This window comes from Archocentrus centrarchus, unplaced genomic scaffold (genome assembly GCF_007364275.1).
Source record: "Archocentrus centrarchus isolate MPI-CPG fArcCen1 unplaced genomic scaffold, fArcCen1 scaffold_40_ctg1, whole genome shotgun sequence".
Classification (NCBI taxonomy): domain Eukaryota; kingdom Metazoa; phylum Chordata; class Actinopteri; order Cichliformes; family Cichlidae; genus Archocentrus; species Archocentrus centrarchus.
In genome coordinates this window covers 705,158-723,657 of record NW_022060266.1, presented here as the reverse complement: position 1 = coordinate 723,657, position 18,500 = coordinate 705,158, and the positions used below count along the sequence as shown (strand labels likewise).

At 43.3% G+C, this 18,500-nt stretch overlaps 1 protein-coding gene across 1 annotated transcript in view; it reads left to right on the top strand.

The window, feature by feature from the left end:
* The first annotated feature begins 478 nt into the window (after positions 1 to 478).
* dyrk1b (dual-specificity tyrosine-(Y)-phosphorylation regulated kinase 1B) overlaps positions 479 to 18,500 on the top strand; it is a 92,987-nt gene continuing 74,965 nt past the window's right edge. The window contains exon 1 of the mRNA XM_030724660.1: positions 479 to 1,202. The gene's annotated coding sequence lies outside the window, so the exon portion shown is untranslated. The remainder of the gene's footprint in view (positions 1,203 to 18,500) is intronic.

Sequence of the window (18,500 nt, the reverse complement as noted above, 5' to 3'; positions counted from 1 at the left end):
AGGTTAAAGACGACCACCAGCACTGAGTCACAGCGGTCCGTCTGTGGAGCCCAACAGTGACACCGCCACAGTGTATCGGTGGCTCTCCGCTGCACGGGGCCGAGACCCGGCTCTGTCCTCCCGTTAGTTTCCAGGAGCGGATCTTAACGTTGTTCCGGGAAGAACAGCTACTTGTGCCGAAGTAAAAATGAGCTTTTAGTTCTCACATTAATGGCTTCATTTCATTTCAGGGGAAACTAACTAGATATGACTTCTTAACGTTGATAAGCATAGTGAAGGAAATTAAGCACGTTTTTAACAGAGGTGGCTCGTATTGGTTTGGGTCACAAGTATCCAGCTCGGGTAGACTTTTTTTTCGCTACATTAAAATAATTTGCTACGTTTAAAAACTTAACTTTGGGAAGTTTGCACGACTGTACGCGGTAGATTTGTTTTGGCAGCCATTTTGTGGGAAATTTCTCTGGAACGCGCTGGGCCGTACTTGCCTAGTGTCGGGAGTGCGCTCTCAATGCAGCCCCTCTTCTTTGACCGATATTAACATCACAGAGGGGCTGGCCAGCATAGAGCTAGTTTTAGCCGTGTCTGCTAAAATACACAGTTTTTCTCATAGCGTCTGCAGGTTCGGTCCATCGGCTGGCCGTTGCCGACAAGCAGCCTGCACTTTGCGGACTGTCTTCCTTCAAATTCCAATGGCAGTGTTTTATTAAGACAGCTAGCATGCTAGCTAAAAGCTAGCATGCTAGCTAATGTTAGCTTCTTGCCTTTAATTTAATTTAAAAGCGGACAAGATCGCCTATTCAGTTGCCCCACGTTGTGGTTGTAAGGGAATCTATTGTATACCCGAGAATAAATCTCGATCAAGTACATTAAGTTTGCTTCAGAGAAAGAAGACTGAGTTCGAGGTGTCCGTGGTTGAGGCGGCGGGCTGCCCACCTCCCCTTAGGCACAGCTAGCTGTGCTGCGCCGGCAATCAGTCCCCATCGACAGTCCCGCTCCTCGAGCTCCGAAGAACAGACTACCGAATTGTACTGGAAGCTATTGTAACCCGTTTCTGGCAAATCAATCTACACCACAGTTTTGGATTTCTGCTGTGAACGAAGGACGATTGACCTGGGGGAGGGGGCTCGGTTCGTGTGGACGAAGGGAAATAGGGGTTCCGAACATGGCTGCTAGTCGGAACTTGGTTCGACACACCGCCTGAGGTAAGAACTAGCCGGCCGGCCGGCGTTCGTCTTATTTGCCTTTGAAACTGTGAAGAGGTGCTGGTTGTGGTGGAGGCTTGACAGTGGATGAGGGGTAACAGTGCTTGGTGGACGACCGTTACCCTCTTTTCGCCCCTGTTACCGGCCTCGTGTTACCGTTCGTCTGGCGCGGTTGGTCAGATAGCTGATGAGGCAAAGAGGCAGGCTTCGATTAAAATAGGCTGGTTACCGTCGTTGCTGCACCGTGGCTTAGTTATGTTGAACGGTTTAAGCTTGGATCATATGTCTCGGTGGCTGAGACGTGCCTGACGATGATGATTGAGTCGTTACTGGTTCAGCGTTACCAACCCCTGCCCTTCTACTTTACCTTATGACTGAGTGGTTACTGACAACTAACCATCTGACGAGTTGACAGGGATTGTGCTGTAATGAAGGCGCTGCTGGTTAATCCCAGCGCTGTGTGTGTGCATCTAAGCAAGTCTCGGTGTGGTATTGCGACCTGCTTTAAGTTAACGCGCGACACCCCGTAGAATGGGATGGGATGCCGGCGGAGCAAAACGGCAAAGAGATGGGAGATGAATGAGTGTGCTGTTACACGATAAGGACGTGTTGATTGTCCTCTAGCATATGTGCGTAGATTCTGGTGTGCCGTGTGGATGGTGACGGGTTTAGGTGACATAGCAGCCGGCCAGCAACCCCGGGCTGTCCTCAGTGGACCTGCAGCATTTCATCTGCTGTGGCAGCTAACACTAACCGCTAGCTTAGCTACCGCATCAGCCCCAGCCCCTACCCTACCCTACCCACCCTACCCACCCTACCCTACCCTCGAGTAGAGGCACACAAGGCATCCAGTTGCCTGGAGATGGCTTTTCGTAGCCAAGCGCAGGACGACAAATAGACGGTGCTGAAGCACATCTGGAACAGTCATGACTTGACATCTTTTTATCTATTTCTGTGCTCATTCTCTGTCCTTGGTTAACAGGCTGAAATCTGTCACTATTTAAATAATGTTTGTCACAGATTCCCCCACCACACACACACACACACACACACACACCATACTCCCCACCCACCCTGTTGGAAGTTTTTTTTTATATATTTGCATTAGTGGGGATAAATACATTTGTCATAAAGGCCAATTAATGGTTGTCAGTCATTCTTTGTCCAATCACGTTGGGGTCTCAGTGAGGATGTGCTTACTCAGTGTGGCAGCTTCCTGTGGAATTGAACCTGGAATCCAGGCAGGTGCAGCCACAGTGAGCGGCGTGTTTTTTATTCTGTGATCGGGAATGAATCTGAATGTGCTTCACAGCTGTGCATCACAGAACATGGATTCAAATAAAAACAGTGACAACATCCCTAGACCGGGGGTTCTCAAACTTTTCCTGACATGTTCTCCTGCAGGAGCATTTTCATCTGCCATTAACAGTGAGCGGCGAGGTGGCTGTAAGGGAGGATCTAAGCTGACTTTTAGTGAAATAAGTCATCATGATAGCATTCATATTCATTCAGCTGAGTTTCACTCTGTCTTTTCCCCGGGTCATCAGCGTGTGGTGTCTCAGTGCCCTCAGTATGGAAACCACTCTTATGTTGTAATGGTTATGCTACTTTTCAGAACTGCAAAGCACGAGGTTATCCATCACTAAGGTAAAAAAATGGATCTTAGCATTAATTAAAGTAATTTTAAAAAATCAGCTGAATCCCTGACAGGGTGATGGTGACATGGGAGCACGTGAGTGCCTTTTATTAGTGGCAGACCTTCAGCCTGTGTCAGCCCACAGATAACGCCTGATCTCTGAGACAATGCTAGGTAAATGTTCTGGCTAACTTTGGCTGCTGGAGTGCTTTGCATCCTGCCTCTTTTGGCTACAAATGGCCAATAGACTGACAGCACAGCTGTGACAACAGGCTCAGTCTGTTTGTGTGACAGCTCTCACAACCCACTTTCAAATGGTTGGAGACTCTTAGCAGGCGATCTGGCCTGCTCCACATTACGTGTTTTGACTCAGTTTTCTCTGATCGACTTGCCACCGTTCTCTTGGGTAAAGGTCTTTAACTAAACATTTTACACCCAAATGTCATTTTTGTCACTTTATTATTTTGGTATACCTTTCTGTTTATATCTAGGCGTGTGGGAAGTTGTGTTATGTGTGTTCAGATGAAGTGGAAAAAACATGCTAACACTGTGATGAGTGTTATTGTTCAAATTGGGGAAAGTAGGGTTTTATTCATTTAAACAAATACTTGGTGAGTTTACTGAATTTTCTCCAAGTTGCCAAATGATCTTGAACACATGGCTTCACAGAAAGGTACAAAGATTCCCATGTTTCACACTGAAGCGGCTCAGTTTGGTGGTGTGTCGTTTGGTGTGAAGCAATAAGGAGACCACGCCAAATCTCTGCTAAATAAAAGAGTTATGGTTTTAACAGAAATTCAGTTGTTCTTATTTCTGCCACATAATGAAATCAAACAAATCTCACTCCCATTGCTGTTGAGCCTCTGGGGTCTGGGGTATGATTGGCCGTTTTGGGTTACCTTTCACCTTTAGAGCTGTTTACCTCGCCTTGTTTGGGATCTTTTTTTTCTGCACAACCTCATGTGTGTGACTGTACTTTTATTTTTTTTTCATTTTGACATACTGTATACACATCGGACCTAAAATCATATAAAAACATAAAATCCATGTTTAATGAATATTTTTTTTATAATTATATAAGTTGTAATTTCCAAAACCCCTGCACAAATTTAGCAAACAAAGTTAAACACAACTAGTTCCAACAGAACTGGACCTGCTTGGTGGAGCAGCAGGCAGGCTTCTAGCCAGCGGGTGATCACCCGGCGCCCTGCTGTGCTGAGGTCGTCTTCCGCCAGGCTCAGAATTTCACCGGTTTGCAGTTGGCAGGTGGGCACGGCATTATCGTTTGACATTAGCAAGCTAATGCTAATGTTCTTCCCCTTGGAACATTTCCTCATATTACACAATGCAGCGTAATGGCAGAATTCCCCTTATGCCGACTGGGAATCTTAGTTTGGACCTCCACAACCTGTTTCTGAAGGTGTTAAGAAACTCTTTAGATCATGGCATGATGGCCACTCTTGAATAGCAAATAACAGCTAGCTGTATGTCAGAAGTACCAAAAAGACGGCTTCCACCTGTTCCTAATCTGAACTCCTCCTCTCTTTAATATCACCTCTAACAGTGGGTAAAAAGGATCAAGTGTTTTCTTGTTAAAAGTCAATTTCTGTTGTATGTTGTTTATTTATATTCAAATACCTGGTGAACATCACTGAAACCTGTTTGATTCTTAAGGTAATTCACCTCTAAAATACAGCTATGGGTGCTTGGCATTTCAAATTCTTGTGCTAGTTACAGCATAACTGTTACAGGTGGTTTTTTGTTACTGTATTCATACAGTGACACAGCACAAAGTTCTTAGTTGATAACTGATACTCCATTGAGCTCAGGTCAGTTTCACATACAAGATGATTCCTCTACAAGAGACTAAGAAACTCTGTACCTGGTATCATGCGGTCTGTGAGGATAGCTTACCTAGATCAGGAACATGAACATGGTGTTTCACACATAATAAATGCAGCAGTTAGTGTGAGCAATGCATCTGGAAGGCTTGAGCTGTGAATATCTCGGCCAGCTGTAAATGAAAAAGTCTGTCCATCAAAGGTCACCTGACCCTTTCTCTTGATCAGACGTCCTGATCCAGAGAGACGGCACAGGTTGGGCTGGGAAGTACTGATACAGTGTGTTTCAGAATTCAACTCCACATCAGACTTTATGTGCAGTTCAAATAACTGAATGTGTTGGGTGACAAACAAAAGTTTCTCTCTCCATAATTTTGCTGTTATCATATTAGAAAATGCAAGTCATCCCTTGTGATTCAAGCTTGCAAATGTAACCAGCTATCATCTAGAAATTCAAGTTCTTAAAGTCAGTCTATATTTGTAACTTGCAGCTGTGTGTGTGTGTTTTCTCAGTTTTAAACTTTTTAACTTGCTGATGCACTGATGCGTACATCAGTGGAGTTAGTGAACACTAGCTTAGCAAAGTCATTCATCTGGTTGTTCAATAGACCATCTATATCTGAGTGTGTCTGTGATCAGGTCATAAATTGCAGTCAGAAATTACACATGCTCATCACTGGCATAAATGTTATGGTATTTGGGGCCTTTTAGTTATTTCTCTGAACTGTTCTTTTTGCGGAGTAGAATGATTGTACAAGATAAATCTTTAATGACTTTAAAAAAACAAGAATTGGGTGCACGAGTTTAAATTTATTTAGGATTTTTACTAATCCAAACAGTGTCAGAAGTTTACATGCAGGCTCAAATATATACACACAGTCACTTAAATCTTTAATTGTACCCAAGTAAAAGTTATTTGTAAGTATCACCGCATCGCCAAAATCTGGAAGAAGACTCAAGCTGTCACCCTTAGATGAGAGGAAATTGGTTAGGATGTTCAGGAACCACTAAGGCTCAAGCCTGCCATTAACTGGAAACTGCTGCAAAACCAGCACCACAGTCAACAGTGAAGAGATTTTTTTGAAAGTTTTATGGTCAGACAAGACAAAGATGGAGCTGCACTATATTGCCTCAAGTATTTGCTTGTCTGCCTTCACACATATATGAGCTTGGAGCTATAACAGCTTTCAACTCTTCTGGGAAGGCTTTCCACAGGTTTAGGAGCGTTTATGGGAATTTCTGACCATTCTTCCAGAAGCACATTTGTGGGGCTGATGTTGGAGAGAAGGCCTGGCCCACAGTCTCCGCTCTAATCCATCCCAAAGGTGTTCTATCAGGCCGAGGTCAGGACTCTGTGCAGGCCAGTCAAGTTCTTCCACACCAAACTGGCTCATCCATGTCTTTATGGAGCTCGGTTAGGGATGTTCCTGGCAACTAATTTCTTAGTTGACTAAAAAAGGAAAAAAAAAAACTTTACCTGCTGCTTAACTGTGGCACAGAACATCACGTATTATGAACACTGCATGTTATACCGTTATACTCCAAACAACGAAGAATAAAAACGTAAAATCAATTGATATAAATACATGAGAATGCATTACTGTAAACGATGTTTACGCATCATTTAATCTGAGAAAATAACATCTGAAAAACTAATAAACTGAGATTTAAAAGTGTGGCTCATTGTGCCACGCATTATCAACGATGCTCGCTGCTCTACAATTCATGACGCGCATCAAAACAATACAAACATCCATCCATTTTCTTCCTCTTATCCGGAACGGCATCCTGAGCGGCGGAGCCCAGACCTCCCCCCATCCAGCCTCCTCCTCCAGCTTACCCCTGATTCAGACTTCAGCTGCTACGATGTAAGTGGCCGATGTTGCTGCATTTATACCTGTGCAGGTGCATTGCGTGTGTTAATGCAGGGAAGGAAGGGTGTTTCTCGGGAGGTGCATTTTTCTATAAAGATGAAAGGGCTGCAGCTCCTTCTTGTGGTAGATGGCCGCATAACATTTAGGATGAACATTTACCAGCACTGGGTTAATTAAAACCTTAATAATTAGGCTAACCGACTAGTAACAATAGTGCTGGTTATTCATCTAGTTGAGTAATCACCCACATCCCTGGTCTCGGTATTCTGAAGCATTAAGAGTTCCTTTCACTGGAACTAAGGGGCCGAGCCCAACTCCTGAAAACACCCCCCCTCCACCAAACTTTACACTTGGCACAATGCAGTCAGACAGGTACCGTTCCCCTGGCAACCATCAAACCCAGACTCCTCCCTCAGATTGGCAGATGGAGAAGTGTGATTCATCCCTCCAGAGAACACGTCTCCACTGCTCTAGAGTCCAGTGGCAGTGTGCTTTACACCACTGCAGCAACACTCTTGGTGATGGAAGGCTTGGATGCAGCTGCCATGGAAACCCATCCATGAAGCTCTCTGCACACTGAGCTGATCTGAAGGCCACATGAAGGTTGACGAACAGGTGATTGTTGGTCAAACTTCATGAGGAAATTTCAGGACTGGACTTGTTGCACAGGTATCATCCTATCAGGGTACCACGCTGGAATTCACTGAGCTCCTGAGAACAACCCATTCTTTCACTGATGTTTGTAGAAGCAGTCTACATGCATTGGTGCTTGGTTTATAAACTTGTGGAAGTGACTGGAACACCTGAATCCAATGATTTGGAAGGGTGAGTGAATACTTTTGGCAGTATAGTTTATTTGGCCATAGTGACAAGTTGTTTTGAGGAGTGAAGTTGAGGGTTTCAAACCTGAGAACACCGTACCATCAAGCATGGTGGTGGCAGCATTATACTGGGGCTGATTTGTTGCTAGTGATACTGATACATTGCATGAAATGAATGGAATAATGAAGGAAGACTACCTCTAAATTCTTCAATTTCACCTCACATCAGCAGCTAAATGGTTGAAACTTGGACACAGTTTGGTGTTGTAACAGGATAGTGATCCCAAACATGCATCACAAGAACAGGCCTTAAGCACCAGATCCATAGATGCAGGAGTCTACCACAGCTGATAGGACCAAAGTTGCAGACTATGAAAAGGTGTCCCAGAGATTGTCCAGCACATAGTAGCAAGATGGGATGGTGAGAGGCACAACCAAGTGGCTGGGATAGTGTACAGGAACATCTGTATTGCATATGGTCTATAAGTCCCAGCGGACAGTAACATCAGAAAGAAGGAGCACAAGAAAACGGTAGTAGCAGGAGCATTAGGTGCAGTAACCCCCAACTTTGAAGAGTGGCTTCAGCAGATTCTAGGCACAACATCAGAGGTCCAGAAGATCTTAGCAATAGCAGATACTGTGGAGAACCCTCAAATTCCAAGGTCTCTGGTAGAGGACCTCAATATAACAATGAAAATGCCTCAATAATGTTGAGGTCTGGACTCAACACTGGGAGGCACTGAATCAATGCCTGTTTTATTGTGTGTTTTTTCTGTCCAGATATGCTTTTACTGCATTGGCAGTGTGTTTAGGATCATTGTTGTGCTGAAAAATAAAGTAGTTACCAATTAAACACTTTCAAGCTTGTATTCGATGGTGGATCACAGTACTTTTCTGCATTCATAGTTCTGTCAGTTTTCACAAGAACGCCAACACCACTGGCTGAACTGCAGCTCCAAACCATGACAGAGCCGCCCCCCCCGCCATGTTTTACAGATGGCTGTAGACACTTACTGTTATACCTCTCTCCTGACTTCTTGACAGGCACCCGTGACAGTCAGTGAACAGTGCTTCGATCAACTTACGAGCCAGATGCGTGTGGTTTCCAGTCTGGTATGATGTGCCTGTATTTGGCTTTGCCACTGCTGGTCACAGTTGGGTCCACTCTGTGCTAGTGCTATTTTTCTCTGCTCTGCTGTTTTCACTGTGTGTCAGTGATGTAGTGCCTGCCTTGGTTTATGATCGCCAGACACTGTTGTCTATCCGATCCTCAATGATGGCTCAACATCCACTGGTGTTGGCATTTTCCATCCTCTATTGCCGGTGGCTGAATCTTCGTCCGGTGTCCTCAGCAGTACCCTCCTGTCCAGGTGACGCTCAGACTGTTCTGGAAGCTGAGTCTGTGTTTCGACGTCGAGCGTTTCTGGTTTCCTGTGCTCGGACTTTTTCCATGGAGGGGAATTTTTCTTCCAGGTCCCTGCTTGGATGTTCAGGGCCTGACTGTGTGAGGCTGTGCTATCTCAGGAGGGTTCACCCAGACTCTCCCGTTGTTTGGCCTTTTGTCCCCTTGTTGAGTGGAATTTATGAGGGTCACAGTTCAAACCCTCAGTATTTACATCCTCTAACTCGAGCATCAGCTAATAACTGGGCTTCCTCCCCACTGAGCATGGCACTATTTAATGCCCAATCAATGACTAATAAATTCTTCTTGTTGAATGATTTTATACTCTCCAAAGAATTGGATTTTTTTATTCTTTACTGAAACCTGGCAGCGTGACTCCCTCATCAAGCTTTGCCCTGATGGTTATTCCTTCATCAGCCGGCCTCAGACGTCCGGTTGAGGAGGAGGTCTCGCTGCGGTGTTTTGGAGCCAGTTCTCACGTCATTCAGCGAAGGTCAGACACTTCGTTTGACCTACAGCTGATTAAAGTTGGTAATCTTCCAGCATGAAGTTGTCTAGACTGGTTATAGTCGGGGCCTTTAGTATCCACATTGATGTCGACTCTGATCTCTTTGCCAGAGGTTTTATCAGCGTCGTGGATTCTTTTCATTTTACCCAGCATGTGTCTGGCCCCACACATGCCAAAGGACACACTCTGGATCTTGTTTTTACTTTAAATATTGATTCTATTTATTCTAAAGACATTTTTATTTCTGATCACCATTGTATTCTTTTTTACTTGTCTTATCAGGTCCCTCTGTCTCCTGTTTGGTTGTGGCTAGTTCTTGCTTCTTAAATTCCTCTACTGCAGAGAAATTCTCAGTTTGAAATAGTTTTGATCCCCTTTAATGGTGTTGATCGCTCAACAAATCTTTTTAATGATTAGTGTCTTTCCGATTTAGATGTAGTTTGTCCCGTTAAAACAAGATTAGCTCCTGTTTCAAAACCTTCACCTTGTATAAATGACAGCATTCACAGTTTAAAGCGTTCCTGGCGTAAAGTTGAGCACCTGTGGAAGAAAACACACACACACATTTTTCAAAGCTGGTTACAAAGAGGAGTGGTGATCCAAAGGTATTAGGTGTTTGACACAATTAGCGATATTGTTACTCCTGCTCCACCTGCTGTTCCAAGTTTTTCAAATGAAGATTGTAATCATTTTCTTTCTTTCCTGGTAGAAAAAAAAAATCAGTAATACAAGAACTAATATTTTCCCATCAGGTTCTTCACTGGCTGTTCCTGCTGTCATTCACCCACTTTTGAAAAAAAAAATCCAAGCTTGACCTTCTATTTAAAGCTGCAGACCAATTTCAAAATTATCAATTTGTTTTAAAGATCATAAAAAAGGTTGTAGCTTACAGCCGTCCTGGACAAACACAGTGTCCTTGATAAATTTCAGTCCGGTTTTTGTGGCGTTCACTCCACAGAAGCTCTTCTGTGAATTTCAGGTGACATTTTGATGCAAAGTGATGAAGGGGAATGTTCTGTTTTGCTGATGCTGGACCTTACTTCTGCTTCTGCTTGATACTGTTGACCATCAAATTTTGCTTGATAGGCTGAGATACTGGGTGGGTGTATGTGGGTCTGCTTTGGAGTGGTACCTATCTGAACGATGCTTCTCTGTGGCTGTTTCTGGTTACAGAACCTCTTCTGCTTCTCTTGCCTGTGGTGTGCCCCAAGGTTCTGTTTTAGGGACCTTATTGTTTTCTGTTATATTTGCTTCCTTTACAGCATATCCTGAGCACCTCTGATGGCATGTCTTATCACTGTTATACTGATAATGTTCAGTTGTATATCTATTTTAAGCCTGAACATGTTTCTATGTTACAGATGCTGATTAGGTGCTTAGATTCTATCAAAACTTGGAGGGCTGATAACTTTCTCCAACTTGATGAAGAAAAAATAAAGTCCTTGTTTGTGCCCCTGATAGATTTGTGGCTCGGATAATGGAAACTAGGGCTGCTTGATTATGGAAAAAATCATAATCACGATTATTTTGGTCAGTATTGAAGTCACAATTATTTAACACGATTACTTGTTGACGTAAACACTGCATTTATAGCACTTAAAGAACAGTGAATACTTTGAAATCTAGTACATTTCTACAATCTCTTGAAAATAAAAAATCAATTTAAAATAAAATACAGAACATATAAATAAAATATAAAAACAAATACCTTATATATATATATATATATATATATATATATATATATATATATATATATATATATATATATATATATATACATATATACATACATATATATATATATATATATATATATATATATATATATATATATATATATATATATATATATATATATATATAAATTGCAATATAAATAAATATATTATAAATGAAACACAAACAATAAATAGATAAATAAATAGAAAGGTAATGCCAGTTATGACAACTAATAATACTAGGATGAAATAGGACCAAGTTACTTAGACCAAATAAATTTGTTCACATTTTACTGCCACAGCGTCCTGACAGATCCTCTGCATGTATTCAAAGGTTTGGTATTAACATTGGTAGGGACGTGGGTCCAGTCAGTTTCTGAGGGGTGGGGCAATATTGGTAGGAACATCTCCCTGCTGTCCCTCGCTAATTATGCCTCATGATTGGTAGGGACATAGTGGATGTTATTTGATATTTCTCGGGAGCTGCAGGTCAGGTTATGGCGTAGATTTCCCACTCGATAATTAACGATAATTAACACATAATGCAGCTGCACAAGCTTAAGTGCAGGCAACGTTGCTGGCCACTTAAGTAGATTACGTTGTAGCCTTGCAAAGACTCAAGGCTGCAGCAAAAATCAGGACTAAGAGTATACAGAGCCTAATGTGACAAAATCATTTTAATAATAATCATTTTTTGTTGATTACGCTGTTCTTGTGATCGTTTGGAGCCAAAATGGAAATCAGACATCAATTAATTGCACGGCCCTATTGGAAACTCTTGGTCCTCTTGGCAAATTTGCTAAACCCTCCATCAGAAACCTTTACATAACCTTTGCCTCTCCTTTCACTCTAGATGTCCAAGTCAAATCTCTGGTTCACTCTTGTTTTTACCATTTAAGGAATCTTGCTAAGTTAAGTTCCAGTGTGTCACATTCTGAAGTTGAGATTGTTATCCATGCACTTATTTCCTCCCATCTGGATTACTGTAACATGTTGTTTACTTGTCTTAGCAAAAACTCCTTGGAGCGTCTCCAGGTTGTCTTCCAACTATTCTCCTGTCAGACCGTTACTGATCCAGCAGCACTGGCTCCCCATTAAATTCAGAGTCCAGTTTAAGATTCTGGTCCTTACTTATAGAACTCTTCATGCACAAGCACCAACTTACATCAGTGAACTTTTACATCCATACATCCCTATCATGTCTCTGAGGTCATGTGATCAGGGCCTACTGGTGTTACATCATACAAGGCTGAAAACTAAAGGAGACAGAGCTTTTGCAACAGCAGCTCCCCGACTCTGGAACTCTCTCCCTTTGAGCTCTCAGGCTCAGAGCGACAGAGGAACAAACGTGGTTTTGTGACAGACTGCTAGTAAAAAAGTGTCTAAAAAGACAATTTAACATTGGTTCTTTGCTAAATTGTCTGTTATGTGCAGACACAACACTGGTCCATTCCTTGTGTTAGAGTGCTTTTCTATGCTTAAATGATTCACTGATCAGGTGTTAAGTGGCTTAACAACCCAAAAAACTTTCCTCTGAAAATGGTCAGGTAAAAGGACCAGACTGAAAATGAGTGATAAAGTAGCCAGTGTCTAAAGAAAAACTTTAAAAGACCTTCAGAGAACTATTGTTCAAGACCGCTTTAAAAATGAAAGTCTGGCTCCTTGGAAAATTCTTTAAAAACTATTAAGGAGCACTGAAAACACATGAGATCTCAGTGGGGAAAAACGGAACAGAAGTATGTCACATTGTTTGATGGAAATTAAAATGATCAACCTATAGTGGGCTCAATTTAAAGACACCCCAAAAATCAAAGTGAAAAAACGATGCAGCAGTCTAGTCTATTTTCTAGCAACTCTAAATGGTACTCAGTAGTTTGATTGGCCCCCACATGCTTGTATGCATGGTAAATGGACTTGTTCTCATATTCTACTCTACTTTGAGCACTCAAAGCACTTTATACAAGTGGTTTCTATCTAACATTCATACTCCAGTGGGTTCATTGGAGAGCAACATGGGGTTCAGTATCTTGCTCAAGGATACTTTGGCATGCAGACTGGAGCAGTCAGTGGCTCGAACCATCAACCTTCTGATTAGGAGATGACTTGCTCTACCTCCTGAGCTACAGGCACTCAAAATGAGATGATGGATGGTGTCCTTGTGGATCTCCTGCCTGTACTAGAGGAACCCAGGACCCACTGTACAAGTGTAGGGTCTGACAATGGGCCCAAGGATTTCATCCTGATGCCTGATGGCAGTCAGGGTGCTTCTTCCTAGCCTGTAGAAGTCTGCGTGTCCCTCCATGGATATGCCTCCCCAGACTATCACTGACCCACCACCAAACTGGTCAAACTGAACGATGTTGCAGGCAGCATAACGTTCTTCACGGCTTCTAGAGACCCTTTCACGCCTGTCACATGTACTCAGGGTGAACCTGCTCTCATCTGTGAAAAGCACAGGGCAGCAGCGGTGGACCTGCCAATCCTGGTATTCTGTGGCAAATGCCAGTCGGGCTCCACGATGTTGGACAGTGAGCACAGCGCCCACTAGAGGACATTGGGCCCTCAGGCCCCCCTCATGAAGTCTGTTCCTGTTTGGTCAGAGACATTCACACCAGCGACTGCTGGAGGTCATTTTGTAGCTCTGCAGAGCTCATCCTGTTGCTCCTGCACAAAGGAGCAGATCCCGGTCCTGCTGATGGGTTAAGGACCTTCTCCTGTCCAGCTCTCCTAGAGTAACTGCCTGTCTCCTGGAATCTCCTCCATGCTCTGAGACTGTGCTGGGAGACACAGCAAACCTTCTGGCAATGGCACGCATTGATGTGCCATCCTGGAGGAGTTGAACTACCGGTGCAGCCTGTGTAGGGTCCAGTATCATGTCATGTAGTCACACTGACCCTAGCCAAATGCAAAACTAGTGAAAAACAGTCAGAAAAGATGAGGAGGGAAAACTGTGAGTGTCCTCCACCTGTAAACCATCCCTGTTTGGGGGGGTCTCATTGTTGCCCCTCTAGTGTCCCTGTTGTTAATTTCAAGAGAACCAAAGCAGCTGAAACTGATTAAGGACCCCCTCTGATACTGACTGACCACATTAGTATCCCAGAGGTTTACCTGACTGATGCTGAACTCTGATTAAAAAGGGTTCCTTTAATTTTTTTGAGGAGTGTATGAAGAAATATGGGTGATTTGAGACTTTTGCACAGTACTAAATAAATAAATATCTCAGCGTCTGAGTCTGTTCCAGTTACTCATTCTCATGACTTTGAGTATGTATGCTACAGTTAAATTGTATCAGATACACCAAGTATTTGACAAAGTATCTGCTTATCCAGTTTTTACTTTGTAGATACAGACTCTAAACAGCAATAATGCTGCTGCTGAAACTCCAGTGTGTTGGTTTAGCATAGATCACAGACAGACATCCTATGGCCACAGTGGATGAAGGGCAGCAAGGACTGTTTTCATCTTACAGCACAGCTGCTGTCATCAGTGTGTATTTTCTGTTGTCTGCATTTGGCAGAGTAGGTTGACAGTACTTGATTTTAACTGGTAAAGTTTTCGTGAGCCTCCTCTTAGACAGAGAATCAGAATCAGAATCAGAAGGTTTTTATTGCCATATGGGTGAACAGGTTCACAGCATTAGGAAATTGCTGCGGTACTTCGTGCTTACAGAAAAAACAAATAAGTATAAAAACTATAAGACAATATACAAGTATACAAATTGCAAATATACAGAGATATTAGAATTAGAGTATGTTAAAACTGCTAGGTGGCAGCCCGGTAACTCACATCAGTCAGCACAGAACCACAAATTTCCCTTGCTAGTATGTCAGGCAGAAATGCATTATTTTCTGTCTTTTTCAGCCTTTCAGCTGTGGCTACATTAGTAGCTTACCACCACCAGGTATGATTGAGGTGTGAATGAATAGTGCATGAAATTGCAAAGTGTCTTTGGGTGTCTAGAAAAGCGCTATATAAGATTATTATTATAATTAAAAGCCCATTTTGGTCCTATTGGCTGCTGTCTGCCTGGCTTCAACAATAGCAGATCTAGAGAAGCTATTCCACTTCCTGTTAATGCCACTGAACACGGAGCAGTCCAGTTTGGGGCACAGCACAGGGCTCCTGAGAGGTGGTCCTCAATGAATGAGGCTAAGTAAAGCTATACGAGCATGTCCCAGCTGACATGTCCCTGGTACGTGCTGGACAGGTCGCCAGTCCATAACATTTTATTTTGGTTTTTGCAAAGACAGTATTGGTAATACATCTGAATTCAAAAACAGTTTTTCTTCAAGATTCTGCTAATGCAGGCTGATTGGTTATGCCAGGATTATACTTACCGTGTCCATTCAGACTGCTAGCACACCGTGCCTGGGCTACGAGCTGGGCAGCTGAAAACAGCATTTTTCCATCTGAAAGTGACGGATTGCTGCTAAACACTTTGACAGATACGTGTCCGTCTTAACAAGCAAAAGACCTGTTGTATTTATGGCAGCAAGCACAGTCCGCATTGAATTGCAGCCATACTTTTGAGAAACCACGATCTAATACCAGGGTCCATGTGCGTGTGCTGCCCTGCCCCTCACACAGGCTTCAACACAGAGAAGGAGAAAAGGACAGGGAATAGCAAAAATGTGTCATAGATGAATGTCGTAATCAGTAACAGTACTAGTCAGATTCAATGTAAAAGATAACTTTTATATAGCAATAGTAAATCTGTTTTCTTAATTTATCCAGTACTGAATGCAGTACTGATAACTTCTGAAATACTCTGGTCGGTAATAATATCGCTATGGGGCCTGTTTAATACCGAGTTCCAGTACCCATCCCTCACTGGTGCTACTTTCCCACCGCCGAGGAGCCGGTGCTCGTGCCAGTGCTGGTGCTGGTTTCAATAAACTGGCGAAACGCTTAAGAACGGGCCCGCGTTCCCACCGTGTTTCTGTGAACTGATCCTTTACGTCTGAGTGTGGGCGGGTCCTCGTCCGGACACGAAGTCGAAGCGCACAAACGTGGGAGAACACGCTCTCCTTTGTTGTGCTGCAAATACGTTTTAGGGTCCAAACCAAACTACTGCAGCATCTGTGTGCAGCACAGAGGGAAACACAGACAGAGATTAGAGCAAGACGACAAGTACGCACTTTGTGTCCTTTTATCTGTGATATGAACTGATACAAAGCAGCGAGTTCAGCCTTAGAGCCCAACCTAATTCACAGCCCTGAAAATCGCTTTGCTTTTCTCCTGTAATACACATGTAATATGGTAGAAAACTTGATGTTGAGATGGCAGAGTCACGCCCCTCTGCTGCTTTCGTCACGCGTTCTTGGTTCCAGACCAGCTAGTTTGTGGGGCCGGAATTGAACCCGTTTTTCGGCCGAGCACCGAGTGCTTCAGCGGTGGGAAAACCGCTGAACGGTCTCTCCCAGGTCGCTTTTCCACCACCCCGTCGGTGGAAAAGCGACCTGGGAGAGACCAGAATGGACAAGATTATAAATGAATATAACAGAGGGGCAGCTCAGGTTGAGCAGTTTGGACACAAAGTTAGAGAAGCAAGGCTGAGATGGTTTGGACATGTGCAGAGAAGGGATAGTAGATATATTGGACAAAAGATGTTAAAGATGGAGCAGGTGGAAAAAGGAAGACCTCAGAGGTGGTTCATGGATGCAGTGAAGGAGGACTTGCAGAGGGCTGGTGAGACAGAGGAGGATGCTTGGGATAGGGCATGATGAAGGTAGATGAGCAGCCGAAAGCAGTAGTACCCTTCCCTACTGCTGAAGGCAGCGGAGTGTGGCTACCCTGAGCACACACAGGCTGTTTGGTGTCCTAAAGCACATTTAGCTCCATAAGAAGCAGGATATAAATCCTGCTGAGAAAAGGCTTTGTAGAACTCACCATAGTAGACATGACTCTGTCCTGCAAGGAGTCCATCGTGGTTTTTCCAAGGACCTGGTTCAGGTCAGCTGAGCATGATGCTGTTGGTATAAGGGCTGACCACAGGCAATCGGTCATGGCTTCTTCACCTTAGCTGTGTCATTGGTAGCTGAACTCGGGACTATGCTGCAGGCTGGATAGAGTGCTCTGATTTAGAAATCTTTGTGATCAGCACTTGGTACTTTGGTGCTTTTATTGTGAAGAAGTTGTATGGAATGTAATAGTCTTGTCACTAAGCCAGTTGGGCTTCTTCACCTGTGCAAGTCTTCAGTACAAACAGATCTAACAGGCATACAGTAGTGTTCAAAGACCAAGACACTTCCTTACTTGTGCACCCATCAGTCTCTTCAGCCATGCATGGGACAGTGTAATGTCACAGCAGGGCTTTCAAATTATGCCGGTGGCAGGCGCATTTTCCACCTACTCCACCACTCTGCGCCATCTACTTTTTAATTTTCCTAAAAAAATTTTTTTGCGCTGTCCGCCGTCTCCATTTCCAGCGCCATGGATACACCTGGCAATATTTACGTTCTTTCAATCTGAGCCATTTGATTGGTTCACGACTGCCATGTGACTATTCATATCGTCTGCTGCCGTCATGGCTTCGGTCTTGGTCATAAGGTGCCTGCTACTTCGGCATTCCCCCCTGCTACTCCAAAACAATTTGAAATCCCTGCACAGTAGAGGCGATTTTAGCCGTCTGCTGATGTATCAGTGTCAGCACTTACAATGGCTGACAAATCAATGATTTAAAACGTCAAGACGAGACGTGAGACACCCTTCAATCAAAAAACACATTGCTTTTCTCATGTAATACACACCATGCAGTGAAATAGTGGTAGAAACCTTTACATCGAGATGGCAGAGTTACGCCCTCCTTCCGCTTGCGTCACATGCTCCTTGTTTCCTGACCAACTAGTTTACAGTGCTGGAGTTTTTTGTGTAAACGATGACGTAATTGATGACGAGAGACTGAGAGGAGGGTGGAGAAAATTAAAGAAAATGACAGACTGTCAAAGGTGTGGAAGCGTTTGACAGAAACTAAAATAAAGCTGAATGCAGAGCAGAGCTTTCCTTCCAGCAGCATCACTGCAGTGCTGAGTGTTTAAACGCCGGCACCCTGGAGCGGTGACGTCAGCTCTGGATGGTACGTCAGTGCGTCGCTGATACCTGTTAATGTTTGTACAGGTATGTTTCTGTTACCTGTCAGAAACAAGCTCTCATGGATGATGTTTGCTGAGCGCCACCATTTCAGTGATGTTAGCTAACGAGTGAAGTTCAATAGGAGCAGCTACGATGGCTCCTATTTGTTTCCTCACATTAATATCAGCGTTCATTCTGAATAATAAACCTCTGCATGAACTGAATCATCTGGAAACTTTTCAGCTGTTTGGACGAAAAAATCTTTTTGTTTTAATTTGAAGCCTTATTTGAACTTTTGGACAGAGGCCATTTTTGTTTGTTTGCACATTATATTTTCATTTAAAAATAAAAATTCATTCACTTTAATATGCATTGTTTATTTGATATTTATTGTGAAGTCACATTAATGTTAAAATAATTGGAT